At 42.3% G+C, this 19,793-nt stretch overlaps 1 protein-coding gene across 18 annotated transcripts in view; it reads right to left on the bottom strand.

The window, feature by feature from the left end:
• Nucleotides 1-19,793, bottom strand: part of APBB2 (amyloid beta precursor protein binding family B member 2) — a 389,233-nt gene that overhangs the window by 222,815 nt on the left and 146,625 nt on the right. For 17 of the 18 annotated variants that reach the window (XM_082637315.1, XM_082637301.1, XM_082637312.1 and 14 more), the window contains one exon: nucleotides 16,442-16,558. The exons of the other annotated variant lie outside the window; for it this stretch is intronic. The gene's annotated coding sequence lies outside the window, so the exon portion shown is untranslated. The remainder of the gene's footprint in view (nucleotides 1-16,441; nucleotides 16,559-19,793) is intronic. 18 annotated transcript variants of the gene reach the window in all.

A 19,793-nucleotide genomic window follows, 5' to 3' on the forward strand; every position in this document is an offset into this window, starting at 1 on the left:
TCTGTGCCTCGATGTCCTCAACTGTAATTGAGTGATAATAGTAGTATCTGTGTCACAGAGAGTTGTTGGGATTATAAGGATACACCTGAAGTGCTTAGAACAGCATCTGGCTATGTATGTGTTAGTCATTAATAATAATATAGGGCTTCCCTGGTGGCGCAGTGGTTGAGAGTCCGCCTGCCGATGCAGGGGACACAGGTTCGTGCCCCGGTCTGGGAAGATCCCACATGCCGCGGAGCGGCTAGGCCAGTGAGCCATGGCTGCTGAGCCTGCGCGTCCGGAGCCTGTGCTCCGCAATGGGAGAGGCCACAACAGTGAGAGGCCCGCGTACCGCCAAAAAAAAAATTAAAAAAAAAAATATAAATAGGGACCCTGGTGGTCCAGTGGTTAAGAATCCACCTTCCAACGCAGGGGATGCGGGTTCAATCCCTGGTCAGGGAACTAAGATCCCACATGCCATGGGGCAACTAAGCCCATGCGCCACAACTACTGAGCCCGCGCACCACAATGAGGAGCCTGCGTGCCACAGCAGAGGATCCTGCACGCCGCAACAAAGATCCCACGTGCCGCAACTAAGACCTAACGCAGCCAAAAAATAAATAAATAAATAAATATTTAAAATAATAATAATAATAATATAAATAGGCATTATTATGAACATGCTTTGTTCTCACCAGGCTATCCAGTCCCTTGAACCCTTCCCGTGTGACCCTACTTCATGAGGTCCCTCCATGATATCCCATTTCACGTGCTCTTCAAATACCACCCATGGCACCTGCAATCCCATAGCTGCTCTGCCACTACAAGATCAGAATCATACCTAATACCAGACCTTTATGTCCTATTGGAGGAAGACGTTCTCTAAATCTGTTTTTTAGCTCTTGAATTCCACTGCTTACACATATCTTTACTGGCCTTCCTCTCCTCTAAAGTGCTGCATCACATAATTTGAGTCTAACTGATGCAGTACTACCTTTGGTCATGTCTACATATGATAACATAAGCTCTTTGAGGACAATATGTAACTCTTCTCAATACTCCAGAGAAGCCAGCACAGCATTCGAGTACAGCAGATGCAGCATCAATCCTTCTATTGTTTGGCTCTGATCACCCCCCTCCAGCCTTAACTCTACTCTCTCTCTCAACCAGAAAAAAAAAGGAAGCCTCTTTTAAGCTTTGTTTAAATTGGACCCTTCAGTGTGAAGAATAGTGGTTTCAAAAACAAAAAGCTTCTATCTCCTGATGTTCAGGAAATCCTCCTTAACCCTAACCAAGCCCCAGTCACAAGGATAAGATGGTGGCAGGTATGCATGATTTAGCCAAGTCATGGTGAATTTACTGGTATCAAGTTCCAAATAAGCAGCATGTAACTTAAGCTCTTTGAGGAATGTTCTTGTACCCTAGGAGATGGGGATCAATTTTTCCCATAACTGGACACTCCCAAGAAAGAATTCAAAGGAGAAATCAAGTGTAATCCCATGGATTTAAGTATTTTCCATAAACCTAAAAGATGAAGAATGACTAAAAAGTTTAGATGTAGCTTTAATAAAACATTCTCAACAGAATATTCAGTAGTACATGCTTGCTATTTTCTATTTCTATACTATCTACTTACCTACCTATCTATCTATGCATCCATCCATACATACACACATAGACATAAATACATACACACACACACACACACACACACACACACACTCATAAAAGGAAGGTCTAGAAGGTACAGATGCTAACAACAAACAGACCTATCTCGTGACTCTGCAATATACCAAATCATTCCTTTCAGAATTCTATAGGTTTCATTTTGTAATGGTTTTTGTGGCCTTCATTCAGGTCATCCAAGTTCACTTCCCCCAAGAACAATTTCAAGTTTGCATAAATGAGCAAGTGTCCAGGAAACCTGGAAAAATAATTCTATTTGCTTTGGTTTCAAAATTGTCCCATAAAGTTGCCTATTTCTCTTCTTTCCTTTCCCATCTTCTGCTCCCACAGTCTGGCTGGGGCATTTTCTCCCAGTTACTCCATTAGCAGAAAGTGCTGTGGTCACCTCCCTGAGGACAATACATCCTTCTCATCTCTCTGAGTCAAAGCCTGTCTGCGTATCCAGAAGGCTAATCCATCCCCAACATCCCAATCCTCTTCACATGGAGTGTGGGAAAAAGGCTGCTCAGAACCCCCTACAGTTATCCCAGAAATGCTGGGCATGCAGTCTGCAGGTACTCACCACACTCTACTAACAGGTTCTCTTGAAGCAAGAAAGCTAGTCTTTAGAAACATAAAAGGGAGGCACACTTAGCTCTCTCCACGGACTATTTTGCCATGTTTTCCAGAGTCTCATTCCACAACCAACACAGGCAGGCTTCCTTCCAGGATGTTGATTCCTACTGCTAAAGACTTGACATAGGGCTTCTTAGTTCTGTTCTCTCTTTCTGTTCCTACAGGGGAAAGCACTAGGTCCAGAGCATCCTTGTGAAGAGGAGACTTTTTTTATCACAACAAAACAGGATTTCAAATCTCTAGCTCAGAAGAAGCAGATTATAGAGAAGTTTTTTTTTTAAAGCAAAAATTTACAAAGAAGAGATTTTAATTTGGATGATCGAACTTTGATTTCTGTCTCCAGAGAAGGATAAATATATAGAAGTAACCTTTCTTTATTACTCTTAATATCAAGATAGAACCTTATTTACTAAGACATGAAATAAGCTCCATATTTGTAAATACCTAAAAATACTGCCAGTAGACAGCCCTCAGGTAACCATTTTCACAGCTTGGGTTCACATGCCATGTTAAAACCTAGAACCTAACCTACTGATTCTGAGAGGTGTACAGAAAGTGGTATTCCACAAGGAATGCAGTGGCTACTGATGAGACTGCACTTCACTACACTACACAACTGTGGTTACTCAGGTACAAAGCAACTCAGTAAAAGGATCTGCAGAACACCCATCCACTGAATTAATATTTACTTACCACTTATTTATGTTTAAAGTTCTGAGGAAATCAGGGATTGCAATCTGGTGATTCAAAAGTCTTACAAATCCTTTAATCAGACTGCAGTGATAAAGTTTCTAATCAATATGATGAGCAAAGATGACAAAGAATGACTGCCTGTTTCAAATACATAGAAAAACTGAATAAGATATAACTAACGACATTTTAAATACAAAGAAAAAAAGTCAAAATCATGAAAAATAAATCCCTGGGCCAGAAATGAAGATGGAACTCAGAGTCAGTGGAGAAAGCTGAAGCTTTGAAGACTTAAAGGCTATGAGAACATGATATAGCCTTAATGTCTAGGGCCTAAGACTCTGATGATCCCTAGGAAGGAAAGGGGCATACAGACAATAGGGCCCATGAAACTGGCTGGCTAGAGCTGAGCTATTAGCTTAACGGGGCAGTCATACAGGGTTGCCCCTCAGTAGAAAACATTCATGCCCCCCACTCCCTAAGCTTTGCAAGGAAGCTTTTATTTGCGGATGGGGTAAAAATAAATAAATAAAAATCAACTTTTCAAAACCTCACCAATATGAAATCAACATTCCAAGACTGTTCCCACATGGTGGTATGGTATCCACATACATAATCTCCATGTAGTAGCAGGGCCCCAGGCCAAGAAAATAATACAAAAAATGGTCCAGAAGCAATGATACCCACGGACACTGACTGAGACGAATAAGAAAACTCCTCTGGGCTCCCACAGTCCCAGTCCCATGAAACTCCCATGTTAACCCTCACGGAAGAGGCGCTCACAGTCACAGGTTAAGACTGAACAAGAAAAAAAACCACTCTAAGAAACAGCCAATGCAGATTGAAAAATCTGTGCCCCAAGAGCTAAAAATAGTAGAAGAGTGTGAAAGAGACTTTTAAAATATATTTAAACAATTGAAAAAAGTAAAAATGGGATAATATGGAAGGATAGCAGGTGAAACTGAAAAAATCTACTACAAACTCCAAAAGTGAAGGAAGGGAAAATTTAAAAAAACAAGATCGGACTTCCCTGGTGGCGCCGTGGTTAAGAATCTGCCTGCCAATGCAGGGGACACGGGTTCGATCCCTGATCCGGGAAGATCCCACATGCCATGGAGCAGCTAAGCCCGTGTGCCACAACTACGGAGCCCATGAGCCACGACTACTGAACCCGTGTGCCACAACTACTGAAGCTCGGGAACCTAGAGGCCATGCTCCGCAACACGAGAAGCCATGGCAATGAGAAGCCTGCGCACTGCAACAAAGAGTAGCCCACTCTCGCCACAACTAGAGACAGGCTGCACGCTGCAATGAAGACCCAACGCAGCCAAAAATAAATAAATACATAAATAAATTTATAACAAAAAACAAGATCCCTCCCTCTCTCTCTCTATAGATAGACTGATTCATCTATAGAAAGAGAGATACACATACACACAAATCAATTCTACTTCCATGCACTAGCAACAATCCGAAAATGAAATTTATAAAAAAGTCCATTTATAATAGCATCAAAAAGAATAAAATAGGAATAAATTTAACAAAGAAGTGCAAGACTTGTACACTGAAAACTATAAAACATTAAAAGAAATTAAAGGAGACTTAAATAAATGGAAAGCTATCCATGAACAAAGATTTGGAAGAATTAAATTATTAACATGGCACTACTTCCCAAAACAATCTAAAGATTAAACACAACCCCTATCAAAACCCATCTGGTTTCTCTGTAGAATATAAAAAGCTTATCCTAAAAAGGGAAAGAATAGTCTTTCAACAAACAGTACCGGTAAAACTGGATATGAACATGCAAGAGAAGGAAGTTGGACCATATACAAATATTAACTCAAATGAATCAAACACCTAAAGGTAAGCCCTAAAACTATAAAATTATTAGAAAAAAAAGGGAGTAAATCTTCAACACCTTGGATTAGGCAATGGTTTCTTAGATATGACATCAATAGTACAAGTGACCAAAAAAAAAAAAAAACAGATAAATTGGACTTCATCAAAGTATAAAACTTTTGTGCTTTAAAGGACACTATCAAGAAAGTAAAAATACAACCCACAGAACGGGAGAAAAATTGTATAAATCTGATAAGGGTCTAGTATTCAGAATATATAAAGAACTCTTACAATTTAAAAAAAGGGGGGCTTCCCTGGTGGCGCAGTGGTTGAGAGTCCGCCTGCCGATGCAGGGGACGCAGGTTCATGCCCTGGTCCAGGAAGATCCCACATGCCGTGGAGCGGCTAGGCCCGTGGGCCACGGCCGCTGAGCCTGTGCGTCCGGAGCCTGTGCTCCACAATGGGAGAGGCCACAACAGTGAGAGGCCCGCGTACCGAAAATAAAATAAAATAAAATAAAAAAAGGGTACATAACTCAATTTAAAAATGAACAAAGGATTTGAAAAGATGTTCAACATCAGTAGTCATCAGGTAAATGCAAATCAAACCCAGAGTGAGATACCACTTCACACCCACCAGGACAGCTATAATCAAAGAGACTGACAATAAAAAGTCTGGCAAGGATGTCAAGACACTGGAACCCTCCTATAGTACTGGTGGGATTGCGAAAGGGTTCAGCTACTTTGTAAAACACTAGCAGTTACTCAAAAAGTTAAAGATAGGGTTACCTTATGACCTAGCAATTCCACTCCCATATATCTACCTAATGAAAACATTTGTCCATTCAAAAATTTGTACATGATTGTTCACAGCAACATTATTCATAACAGCAAAAAGTGGAGACAACTCAAATGTCCATAAACTGATGAATATATAAACCAAATGTGGCATATCTATACAATGGAGTATTATTCAGCAATAAAAAAAGAATAAAATGCTGGTAAGTACTATCAATACAACATGGGTGAACTTTGAAAACATTATGTTAACTGACAAAAGGCCATAGAGTCATCCCTTGGTTTCCATGGGGGATTGGTTCCAGGACCCCTACTAAACATCAAAATCTGCAGGTGCTCAAGTCCCTTATATAAAACAGTGTAGAATGTGCATATAACCTACACACATCCTCCTGTTTAATTTAAATCATCTCTAGATTACTTATAATAACCTAATACAATGTAAATGCTATGTAAATAGTTGCCAGCACGTGACAAAGTCAACTTTTGCTTTTTGGAACTTTCTGGAATTTTTTTTCCAAGTATTTTCTATCAGCGGTTGGTCGAATCATGGATGAGGAACCTGCAGATTCAGAGGGCCAACTACATATTATGTGATTCCAGTCATACGAAATGTCCACAATAGGCAAATCCATAGAGACAGAAAGTAGATTCTTTGCTTCCTGGAGAGAAGGAGAGCAATGTGGACTGATAGTCAATGATGGATACAGGGTTTCATTTCAGGGTGATAAAAACATCCTGGAATTAGATAGTGGTGATGGTTGTACAACTTTATGAATATACTAAATGCAACTGGATTTTACACTTTAAAGGGGTGAATTTATAGTATGTTAATTATATCTCATTTGGGGGGGGGAGGGATGCAAAAACCCTCAATGCGCAAGTTCAGGAATAGATAAGAAACAGCCAAAGAGGGAATTCATGAATTTGAAGATGGCTCAGCTAATAAGGAGGGTTTGTTTTAATAGGGGTTGGAGATTTGCCAACAAAACAGTATCTTAAATTTGGGTCTTCTTTATATTCTCCTCTGTACTATACCTTGCCTCCTAGTCCTGTCAGGTAAGGAGCAATCTTACCCTTTGGTTAGAGTACCTGGCACAGCAATTCAGACATGGAATGTTTGTTTGTTTGTTTGGGGAGGAAACTAATATTTCTCAAGGTAAATGCAATAGCTGTGTGTGTGTGTGTGTGTGTGTGTGTGTGTGTGTGTTCCTATAACAGCAAATAGTTGACAGTAAGTAGAAAAGGAAAAAGTTCAGGGTGGAAAAAGAAAAAAGGTAGGCTGGGGCTTCCCTGGTGGTGCAGTGGTTGAGAGTCCGCCTGCCGATGCAGGGGACACGGGTTCGTGCTCCGGTCCGGGAAGATCCCACATGCCACGGAGCGGCTGGGCCCGTGAGCCATGGCCACTGAGCCTGCGCGTCCGGAACCTGTGCTCTGCAATGGGAGAGGCCACAACAGTGAGAGGCCCGCGTACCGCAAAAAAAAAAAAAAGAAAGAAGACAAAAGGTAGGCTGAATAATGTCATCCCCTCCCCTCAAAAGATATCTCCATCCTAATCCCTAGAAACTTATATGGGCAATAAAACAGCAATTATGATTAGGTTAAAGTCTTGAGATGGGGAGAGACGCTGATGTTCTGGGTGGACCCTAAATGTAATCACAATTTGTCTTTGTAAGAGGAAGCAGAGAGAGATTTGACTGCAGAAGAGGAGAGGGTAATGTGAGCAGAGATGAGAGTGATTCACTTTGAAGACAGAGAAAGGGGCCACAAACCAAGGAATACAGGCAGTCACTAAAAGCTGAAAAAGTCAGGAGTGCAGATTCTCCCCTAGAGCTTTCAAGAGGAATCAGCCCTGCCAACTTGATAGCCCAGTAAGACTCCTTGCAGACATCTGGCTTCCAAAATAGTTAAGAGAGTAAATTTGTGTTAAGTCACCAAGTTTGCAGTAATTTATTACGGCAGCAACAGAAAACTAATACAAAAGGTAAGTAGAAGAAGAGGAATAATTCCGCCTTGAGAGAAACAAAGGTAACTGACACCAAAACATACAAGGGCATTAGAATTACTTCCCAGTTTGGCGTGAGAACTGCCTCCCAGTTTGCAGAGGAGAACACTAAGGAGATTTGGATGAGAGGGTTGATGAAGTCAGGTGGGTGCAAACAAAACGGGTTGTCATGTTCAGAAAGAGGCTACCCTGAACACAACTAAAGCAATAGAACCATGTGTGTTAGAAAGTAGGATTTGGAAAAACTTGTAATGTGCAAGGAATCCCCTTTGTTCATTCATTATATATAAAATATTATGTATGTATTGAACATTTACTATATGTCAGGTCCTGTACTTAATGACATTCATAATGGTTCTCAGGACTTTTCCTATCAGAAGCATTTACACAATGACACCAGGAAACAGGTACTAACACACCTGTCTAAACTGTCGAGCTATCTAAACACTATCATGTAAAAGCACTTGTGTTTTTGTCACTGCGGTTGTGTAGTAAAGTGGATTACCTTTATTTACTCGGCTCTGACCTCTCATTTCAATGCTCTTTGTCTTGGCCTGTTTGCAGGTATTTTAAGCAGTTAAAATCCAAGGTCAAACACTACTTCACTATCTGTTAATGTTTTGTGTTCTATGTCTTGAATATAATTGCTCTGCCTTTGGCTTGGTTCCCCCTAGAGCCAAGGTTCAGTTGCAGTTCTTTCTCTGGAAAGCAAGTATACTATAGAATTTTTGAACTAGAGGTTACCTAAACATTATCCAGTCCAACTCCTCCATTTACAGATGTCAGAAGTGACATTCAGTTGGTTCTAATGACTCTTCTATGCCCTCAGTCCGGGAACGGCAGGGCCAGGGCTAGAACCCAGGCCTCCCATCTCCCAGTTCGAGGACTCTCTCACAGGCTGTCGACTTTTAAGTCCAGAGTTCTAAGTCTGAGGGCTTGGTTTCATATTTTAATTAAATCCCCAAGCTATTATCATATGAAAAACCTAGCAACCTTATCTCTTTAAAGAATCAGACTTTCAGCTTATAACCAATACAAACTACACGTAATGAAGACAAGTCATATTACCAACACACGTCAAATTGACTTTTTTTACATTTGCATCGCACATATTTAAAGTGGCTGATTTTGGGCTACTGAACAGATAAACTTTTTTTTAAGTTTAAATAAACTGAATTAAAAAATTTTAAATCTAAGCCTCAATATTAATAAAAAGGAAATGCAAACTATAACAATGAAAATAGCATATTTCACCTATCATATAGAAAAGTGTGTTTTTTTCTCTCTCTCTCTGTTTCCAGAGTAGGAAGAAATGAGCAATCTTCACACAAGAGTGATGAAAGTAAATAAAACTTCTCTAGAGAACAGTTTGGATGTGTGTAGCAATGTCTTTAAAATGTGCAAGCAACCCTTCAACTTAGCAATTTCACTTCTAAATATTTCTTAAGCACACACACACAAAAGACTTATGAGTAATCTACAAGGACAGCAACAGACTGGAAATAACTTAAATGTTCAACAATGGGTGACTGTTAATTATGATACATCCATGCATTGTAATAAAGTATAAGATCAGTAAAAACCACCTACTAGAAGAACATTTAATATCACAAATTTCCATGATGAATTAAGCAACAAAAAGTAGGTCATAAAATAAGATGATGATAACAATAATGCTAACATGAAAGTACAGGTGCTTATATAGACACACACACAAAGATTACAAAGACAAGCAAAATGTTAAGGATGGTTTTTTTTCCCCCTTGGGCTTTTTAGTATTTACGCATTTTCTAAAATATACAGATTTTTTTTTTCTTGGACAGAAGAAAAATCTAATCAGTGTATTTTAAAAATCGTGTTCCCTTTAACCCTTCCCAACTCCTACATACATCCACTTTTCATTCATGGACTCACTACAACCCTGAGACTCCCCAGGGGCTTCCCTGTTGTGATCCCCTGCAGGTGATCTGGACAATCCTGCAGGCCTTCATCCCATACCAGGAAAACCAATGAAAACCAGAACAGAAAGCCCCTCTCCTGGGATGCCACGTCACGTCCTGGCTGTTCTAGGCAGTGAGACCCACACTTGGCTGTGAATGATCTTGGGCACTGCTCTCAGGCTCCTGGTCTTAACTCAAATTCCCAATGTTGGGGGCTTCCCTGGTGGCGCAGTGGTTGAGAGTCCGCCCGCCGATGCAGGGGACACGGGTTCGTGCCCAGGTCCGGGAAGATCCCACATGCCGTGGAGCGGCTGGGCCGTGAGCCATGGCCGCTGAGCCTGTGCTCCGCATCGGGAGAGGCCACAACAGTGAGAGGCCCGCGTACCGCAAAAAAAAAAAAAAAAAAATCCCAATGTTGGGACTTCCCTGGCGGTCCAGTGGTTAAGACTCAGCACTTCCACTGCAGGGGGCGCTGGTTCCATCCCTGGTCGGGGAACTAAGATCCTGCATGCAGCGCGGTGCAGCCAAAACAAACAAACGAACAAAAAATTCCCCATGTTTCCTCAAACCCCAACTGAGTTCAGAACCCTCCCCCACCCCGAGCCCCTGAAAACTCCAAGTCTGCCCAAGCTTGCCCTCCAGTACTCTGTAATCTCTAGGGCAGTGCTTTTCAAACTGAGAGTTGAGATGTGTTAATGGACGGAGAAAATCAGTTCAGTGGGTCCTGGCCAACATCTTTTTAACCAGGATAAAAGTCCCTCCTCCTGTGGAGGGGAATCAGGCTCCCTGCACTCACCTGCTTTTACTGCCTTCCTCTGGGACATCACATAAGTAAGTCCACTACAGGCTACAGCTACTGAGTTGCTACTTGTTTAGAAAGGTATTTACAACACTTTGTTAAGTAAACACAATGTCTGACATTGTCTTATTACTGTAAATAACAATAAATAAATATATTAAGAGAGAATACTGGAAGTACAGGAAAGCGTTCAACAAAATGTTTAACACAGTTATCTCTTGGTATACAGGGTTGTGAGAACTTATTTCTCTTTTTGTCATTTTCAAAATTTTCCAATGTTCAACATCGCTAAGAATTAGAGAAATGCAAATCAAAACTACATGAGGGACTTCCCTGGTGGCGCAGTGGTTAAGAATCCGCCTGTCAATTCAGGGGACATGGGTTTGAGCCCTGGTCCGGGAAGATCCCACATGCCGCGGAGCAACTAAGCCTGAGCACCACAACTATTGAGCCTGCGCTCTAGAGCCTGTGAGCCACAACTACTGAGCCCGCATGCCACAACTACTGAAGCCCAAGTGCCTAGAGCCTGTGCTCCATAACAAGAGAAGCCACCACAACGAGAAGCCCACTCACCGCAACTAGAGAAAGCCCGTGCGCAGCAACGAAGACCCAACACAGCCATAAGTAAATAAATAAATTTATTTTAAAAAACCTCACACCAGTCAGAATGGCCATCATCAAAAAGTCCACAAACAATAAATGCTGGAGAGGGTATGGAGGAAAGTGAACCCTCCTACCCTGTTGGTGGGAATGTAAATCAGCACAGCCATTATGGAGAACAGTATAGAGGTTCCTTAAAAAACTACAAATAGAGTTACCATACGATCCAGCAATCCTACTCCTGGGCATAGACCCAGAGAAAATCATAATTCTGAAAGGTTCATGCATCCCAATGTTCACTGCAGCACTGTTTACAATAGCCAAGACATGGAAGCAACCTAAATGTCCATCTATAGAGGAATGGATAAAGAAGATGTGGTACATATATACAATGGAATACTACTCAGCCATAAAAAAGAATGAAATGCCATTTGCAGCAACATGGATGGACCTAGAGATTATCACACTAAGTGAAGTAAGTCAGACAAGTATCATATATCATTTATATGTGGAATCAAAAAAAATGGTACAAATGAACTTATTTACAAAACAGAAACAGACTCAGACCTAGAAAACAAACTTATGGTTACCGAAAGGGAAAGGTGGAGGGGTGGGATAAATTAGGAGTTTGGGATTAACATACACACACTACTATATATAAAACAGATTATCAACAAGGACCTACTATATAGCACAGGGAACTCTATGGGAAAAGATTCTGAAAAAAAATGGATATATGTATAGGTATAACTGATTCGCTTTGCTGTACACCTGAATCTAACACAACATTGTAGATCAACTATACTTCAATATAAAATAAAAATTAAAATTAAAAAATTTCTATATTAAACATATATTACTTGCATGATTTTTAAAGCATTGTTACTATTTCTGTATTATTATTAACTCTTTCTATATGAAGTGCTCTCCTAGGGCCTTCACATTACCTGTAATTACTGGGTTCAAATAATGGATAAAAGAGGAGATACGAGACAGATGTCAGCATCATTTGATGCAGAATCTTTTAGGCCTCTAAGACCATGTTACTAAAAGCCATGGTGTAGAGAACAGGAGAGTGGACAACATCTAAATAAGTGATCACCCAAGTGATGACCAGGTCACTAGAAAGCCTGGTGGGAGGAAAGAACACAGAGAGAAGGCAGATAAACCTAGGCTCAAACTGCAACTCCGCTGTGACAAGTTATTTTGTTGTTTCAAGCCTCAGTATTCTCATCTGTGAAATGGGGATGATATGATGAACCTTTCAAAGTATATCCCATTTGAAGTGGAGAATTTCTAGTAAATTCAGTACACAGTGAGTGGCATGGAGTAGGACTACAAACAAAACCATGTCTTTCATCACTGAGAGCAGGGGAAGTCAAAGAGGGAAGGCCAAAAGAAATAATCATATGTGCCTGCTACTGTTTAAACTTTTTAAACGGCAATTTCTTAAGAAAGGGAGGAAATGCCCACCCTGTGAGTGGGAGGGAAGGAAAGGCAGGAGAGCCAGGGCGGGCAAGCAGCACAGGGCCCAGCACATGGACAGCCCTGGAGGCCTTAATTACACCCTCTTGGCCTTGGCCTTGGCCTTGGTCTGCACAGGTTCCACCAAGTTCTCTGGAAAATGCTTTATAGGGGCTTCCTGAGGACAGTTATTACCCAGTCTCACCCCTAAGCCCAAAGTGATTCCACAAATATTTGAGCTTCTACCACTGATGGAGCACTGTCCTCATACACAGAGGAGAGGAGGGAGATGAAACAGAGTTTAGTTTCAAAGGTCTGACGAAGTATACACACACGCCAAGATAGAATGAGTAATTTGGGACACAAGCTTCACAAGGGAGATGTAAGAGCTACAGGAATGCGTGCTTCCTGCTGGGAAACGAGGGAAGCTTCCTGGGAAAGAGGGCAACTCTGCTGCACCCGAAAGTCAGAATGGGGTTTTAGCAGGTTCTCCACAGAGGGATCCTCATTCCAGAGAGGGCACAGCACGAACAATGAGTGACCCAAAGGCAAAGGGTGTGTCTCGGCAGGAGCAGCCCACTCGGGCCAACACAGGACACCTACTGAGGAGTAAGACTACCACCAACGATGATCACATCAGTAACCAACCAGTAATCATGGGTATTAAAAGGAGCAGTGAAAGAAAACGTGGAGGACTCCAATGTCAGGGTGACCTTCTGGACTAGTGGGGATGCGCTGAGCACAGGGAAGTGATGTGATCAGAGCTGTGCTTCTGTGAGATTAATGTGGCCACTATGCAGGAGTCAAATTTGCAGGGAGAGAGACTTCCGGCCAGAGGTCGGGAGACTATTGCAATGGTCCAGACTCTGATGGTCAGGGTTAGAGCGGAGACTGCAGTCACACAAGGAAACTACAAGATGCAAACAAAAATAAATAAGGATGCAATCTGACTAGTAATTTCCAGGATAATTTAACTCTAGTCTTAACACAAGCACAAATATCTATATGAAAAGTGGGGAAAGGTCAGCTCTAGCTACTGACTTCTTACTTTGGTGTTCAATGGATGCCATTCCACATTCCACCAAAGAACAGCATCCTGTCCTGAAAAAAGCCTTGAAAGGCAGAACAGTGGTCCCAAAACACGAAAAAAGAAAATCCAGAATTCCCATTTGCCATGCAAGCCTCGGAAACAATTCAGAGCAGTATGTACTTCCAACCCTTGATGGAGGGTTGTGACCACACTTAATGACAAAATGATAAACTCCAGAGAATTTCTTTCCCCTGAAATAGTTTCCCATCTCCAGGGAACTATTCATGTCTAAAGTTCCTGATCAGGTCTGGCCTGGCCCGGAGTGCCAAGTCATCTTAGATTTCTTGCCTCAGGTGATAGGAGACAGAGCGGCTGAGGTGAACATTTCCTACCACCAAGAGTAGCCACTGAAGAATGTCAGCTGGAGATTTCAACAAGCAAATCTTACTTAACAATCAGGAAAGGGGAAGTACAAAGGGGAGGGGGAAAGAATGGAAAACAAACCGCATAAAATAAATGATGGTTTTAATGCTTTGGACTAGGGGATCAAGAACACTGGAAAGAGAGGTGGAAAGCACAGAAGGGTGGGAACCACGTTCTAGGTCCAGGGAAGGATGTTTCAAGGAACGCATTACACAGACACGCTGCAGGCCAAGGGACCATCATGCATGCCCCCTGGACAAGGCAGACACTCACCCTCCTTCCCGCCAGAAAAAGGCCCAGGTGACATGTCCAGCAGAGGCCTCGGCGTATTAATAGCAGCCACCTCTATTCTGGGGGTGGCTAGCTCATTCCTAGCACCCAGGAAGGGTGAGATAAGAAGACAGTTTTCTCCTAGAGAGTACTAGTAAGAATTAAGCCAAGTGAAAAAGAAGCGCTTCCTCTCAACTACTTGACAGCCCTTTAGAAAGCTCTGGAGAGGAGAAGTACGATGGTGGTGAAAAATGAGCAGGACCACACTTGTGAATTTTCCAAGGAAATTTACTTCTTCTACTCCAAGAAACCAAACTTTAAAATCTTAAGCATTTTAAAGGAAGAATGTCCTCAAAATATATTAGATTGAACCATAAGCAATCAGCATTTTTGTAGGTCAAAAACAGTCAAATATTAACAATTTCATGTGACTGAATCATACTACATGCCTTTCAACTTTTTCCACAGCAGAGACAGGCAAATTTTTCTTTTTCTTTCTTTCTTTCTTTCTTTTCTTTTTTTTTTTTTTTTGCGGTACTCGGGTCTCTCACTGTTGTGGCCTCTCCCGTTGCAGAGCACAGGCTCCAGACGCGCAGGCTCAGCAGCCATGGCTCACGGGCCCAGCCGCTCCACAGCATGTGGGATCTTCCCGGACCGGGGCACGAACCCGTGTCCCCTGCATCGGCAGGCGGACTCTCAACCACTGCACCACCAGGGAAGCCCAGGCAAATTTTTTTTAACAGACTGGACTGTAGATATTTTAGGCTCTGAGGGGCAAGAGGCAAAACGGATTATGTAGGTAACCATTCAAAAACATGAAAACCATTGTTAGGCCCTACAAAAACAGGCATGGGCTAGATCTGGCCCATGGGCCACCCTTTGCCAATCTCTGTCTTACAGTATGACAAGGGTAAACTTTTTCTGATAATGTTCACTATAAAAATGGCTGACTTTAGAGTAATAAAGTGATGCCCTTGGAGGATACGAAAGTCTATCAGTAAAAGCCACTGCTCCCATCCCAGCCGGCTCTAACGCTGGTGGTTGGTCTGAGCCCCCAGTCTGCTGTCAGTGCTCCCTTCCGCTGTTGCTTCTACCGATCTGGCTTATTTTAGAAGCAGTTGTCTGCGGGAGGGTTTGAGGATGGTTCTAACTTTTCTACGAAGAAAAAAGAAAAAGAAATGTACAAGGAAATGGGGCTTAACGGTAACTGTGAATAACCATTAAGTACAGAAAGGATAGGGGAGCAAAGGCATTCTGAGGAATTACCCCAAACACACCCCTGATTTGAATTCAAAATTCCAGAGGTCCAAAGGGCAGCAACAAAAACAGGTAAATACCTAAACAGCTGGCCCAAGGCTGAAAGACCAAAGAGAGCAAAAAATAAGTTTGAGACAGACTATGCTTTATAGAAGTAAGAGAGAACATTAAATGGGCAATAATCATTTTCTCCTAAGTTATCAGGGTAGAGCCAAATAGGAAAAGGCTGCATTGGTAGCCACTCCCAAAAGACTACTGTTGGGAAAACTTAACTGTTGTGAGACATAGAAAGTCATCACTGAGGGAATCAACAGCTTCCTCCTATGAAGGATGTTAAGAAATTAGAGTCAGGGGCTTCCCTGGTGGCGCAGTGGTTGAGAGTCTGCCTGCCGATGCAGGGGACACGGGTTCGTGCCCCGGTCCGGGAAGATCCCACATGCCGCGGAGCGGCTGGGCCTGTGAGCCATGGCCGCTGAGGCTGCGCGTCCGGAGCCTGTGCTCCTCAACGGGAGAGGCCACAACAGTGAGAGGCCCGCGTACCACAAAAAAAAAAAAAAAAAAAAAAGAAATTAGAGTCGGGGACTCTCTTGCCAACATGTATTCAACAATGACATACCCTGAGGACCTCTTCTGGGTCCGTGAATTTTTTTATTGCAAAAGAATTTTTTAAATCACTGGGAAATGTTTCTAATTTATGGCATTGCTATTGTTTCAAATGTTATATATTGTGATGAAAAAGGAAAACTTAAACAAACAAACAAACAACAAAACCTGTATGTGGGTGGATGCGCTGAAACAGAAAAGGGAGATTGCTGATATACACTTCTGGTCTGTCTTATAGGGCCACTGAATTATAAAAATCCTAATTTAGATAACATTTCTCATCATTCAATATTAAAAACTTACCCTAGAGCGGATCCATTCTCCTGCATTTCTAAACACTGTCATGCATATCTTATAAACCTTCACCAGTTCAGTAGCCTGCAATATTCTACACTGAAAATTAAAGGAAAAAAAAAAAAGAGAGACGAATCTCATACATACATGAGCTGCCTGGATAACAGTGAGCCTCTGGGTACCGTCTGCCCATAGCGACCAGTCAGCACATTATCAGGGGCCCCGGCAGTTTCCAAGTACTCAGGAAAGACTGAGATGTTTAAGCTGTGGTACAGGGAGGGGGAGACAAAAAGAAAGTAGAAATAAAAAAACAGATTTAGGATAATGATTGCATATTTTCATTCAAATGCTACTGATGACCACAAATTTCCAGATAACCAGGTTTATGAATTATTCATAGTCACATCCGAGATGAAGTCTCCCTGTCACTGTTGGCAGGCCCAGAGCATGTTGATGATTATTAGCATGTGGCCCCTATACTAAGTGTGACAGAAGTGCACGTTGTTGCAAGTCTATCCATCAGGGCTGGCCCTCACTGGCCCTCTTTATTTATTTATTTGGCCACGCCACGTGGCATGTGGGATCTTAGTTCCCTGACCAGGGATCAAACTGCACTCCCTGCATTAGAAGGGCAGAGTCTTAACCACTGGACCACCACTGGCCCTCTTTAGAGGACCAGACAACCCCACCCACGCTGATGCTTTTTCATCTCACTCTTCCTTAACGTCAAGGAATAGCACTAGCCTGGTTCTTTGTTGTGACATCTAAACTGATATTCTGTAAAAAAAAAAAACAACAACAAAAAAAACAAAACTCTAAAAGCTTGAAAGGAAAAATTAATTTTTCTACATTGGGTAGCAAAGACATCTAATTAATTTTTTTAACTTTTCATTGAAGTAGAACATAAATATAGAAAAGGACACATACCACACAAGGACAGCTCAATGAATTTTCCTATACTGAACACACCAGATCAAAACCCAGAACATTAGCAGTACCCCAGAAACCCGCTTCGTGCCCCCTCCTAAAGGTACTACTACGCATAGATTACTTTTGCTCTTTTTTGTAGACATCAAATTGATTTATTGTCCTTATCAAGTCTTCACTTAAAAAACATATGTTGAACACCTCCTATATGTGACAAATAAGGCACTGTCTCTGTCTTTAGGGAAAACAAAGGCTAGTGGGACCAAGAAACACACACAGCTGACCCCAAAGGGCAGTGGGATGAGCACAATGACTGAGATTCATGGCAAGCAGCCCAGAAATGGAGAAGTCGGGGAAAGCTTCCAAGTACCAGGGGTGCCTGGCATGTCCTCAGGCTGGGCAGGACTTAGCCAAGCGGGGACTGAGAGACACGACAACGGAAAAGGCAGGAGTAAGAAAACTGCCTGGTGTATTCGGTGTTGCTGGACTCTCTAGAGTGAGGCCAGGAAAGAAGCTGAAGCCCTACTGTAACCTTGTACACATATTCGAGAACTTTAAACTAGTTGCAGACAGCCACTGACGGATCAGAGCTGGGTTTCAGATGCATTACTCTCTCTCTGGATGGATTCAAAGAGGGCAGAGTAGTGGCAGGGAGACCGGTTAGGTTGGAGAGGAAGGGTGAAGATTAGGGCAGTGGAGGTAGGTGGGGAAGGGAAAAGGAGAGAAGAATTAGTACTTGGGAAACATCCAGACACTAAAAGCAGAACAACATGGTACCTGACGACATGTGGGTGGACGGCAGTGACAAATGAGGTAGAGAATACTAGTGAATTAACAAGTTTAATAAGGAAGACAACGGGTTTAGTTTGGTGCATTAGAAATTGAGATGTAGAAGATTCGAGTGAGGACAACCAGATATTCTTGAGAGTGAGGCTTGGGGAAGAAACCTGAGCAAAACATAAAGGCACAGAAGTGGTCACTACATAGAAAGTAGCAGAAATTAGATGAGCGGGTGATATCACCGAAGGAACATGGGTAGAGGGAGAAGACTGGAGGATTAGTGCCAAAAGCAGAACCGCAGAGACAATGACAGAACTGGCAGAGGAAAAAGATCTTCTGAAAAGGACCAAGGAAGAAAGGCAGAGAGGTACCATGGAATACAATGAGATGAATAAAGGTAAGAAACGAAAACTATAGCTTTGGCTTTGACACTTAAGCAGTCACTGGCCACCTTGACTGAAGGTGGTTTCACTGAAGTGGTAGAGGCAGTGATAACAGAGCAAGTGAAAGAAGAGAAAGGAGAACCAACAGTTGTTGAAAGGCACTGGTGCTAACTAACGGAAGTCCGTCTTGACAGCAGTAGAGACAGAAAGGTTGAGAGTTCAAGAGGGAGGAGGTAAGGATGGAATAAAATCCCAAAGGAGGTGGGGGAAAAGGGTCAGGAGTACAAACGAAGGGCCTGACCTTGAAGAAGAAGGGGGAATTCACAACCCTCTTATATTAGAAGTATATTAGACTTAGAGGAGTGAAAACAAATCTGGTTATAGTAAGTTTGTAGGTAACAGCACTAGGATATTAGAGGCAACAGACTAAATGACATCAGTATTGTAGATAAATAGCTGCCATGGTTCTTTGCTAGGAATAAGTTGACACATAAATGGTTTGATGACATAGATCTTGAAAATCTTGGTTTCTGGCATGCTACCCTGTTATAAGTAGTCTGACCCTGTTTTAAGGTAAATAAACATATACGCCAGTACATATCAAGGTGGGAAGGGGCATTTGCGAGATAGGCACACCCACAGTAGAACTTATTAGTAGTACCAAAACAATAGCATACAAGCAAAAGATTCAGAAGAACACTCTTCTTTTTTTTTTTTTTTTTTTTTTGCAGTACGCAGGCCTCTCACTGTTGTGGCCTCTCCTGTTGCGGAGCACAGGCTCCGGACACACAGGCTCAGCAGCCATGGCTCACGGGCCCAGCCGCTCCCGCGGCGTGTGGGATCTTCCTGGACCGGGGCACGAACACGTGTCCCCTGCATTGGCAGGCGGACTCTCAACCAATGCACCACCAGGGAAGCCTAGAACACTCTTCTTAAAATGATCTTTGTTCCCCGGTGCCAACCTTTCCAAAGGTTTACATATAGTTTCATTAAATGAAACCACTACTCACTATCATACAAGGCCTCTTAAGATGCTTCAATTCAAAGATTCTTTCTAGCATGACTAACCTAATGAGAATGAAGAGTCAGACATCTTAAAGAAAAGGCAAAAAGAAGAGGAGAGTGGAGCTGGCAGCGGCACCTGCCAGCGATTTCCTAGCGAAACGTCCCTTAAGACAGCAGCGCAGTCATCATGCTCCATCTCCTGCCCACTTTTTCGCCTCAGGTTTTGGTGAATCCGGAAGTGGGTGGAGTGACTTAGCTCTTGTAAAGCATTCCAATGATGCCAAAAGTAGCAAGGCTCATTAGAAAATCTAATGCAATGGAAAACACCTTGAAAAGCAGATTTTCTGTTCTCTAGGCAGCCTTTGTGATCTCACAAACTCTGAGGCTGCTCCAGGGTTGTTTGT

Source organism: Mesoplodon mirus (genome assembly GCF_964341445.2).
Source record: "Mesoplodon mirus genome assembly, chromosome: 2".
Taxonomy (NCBI): Eukaryota; Metazoa; Chordata; class Mammalia; order Artiodactyla; family Ziphiidae; genus Mesoplodon; species Mesoplodon mirus.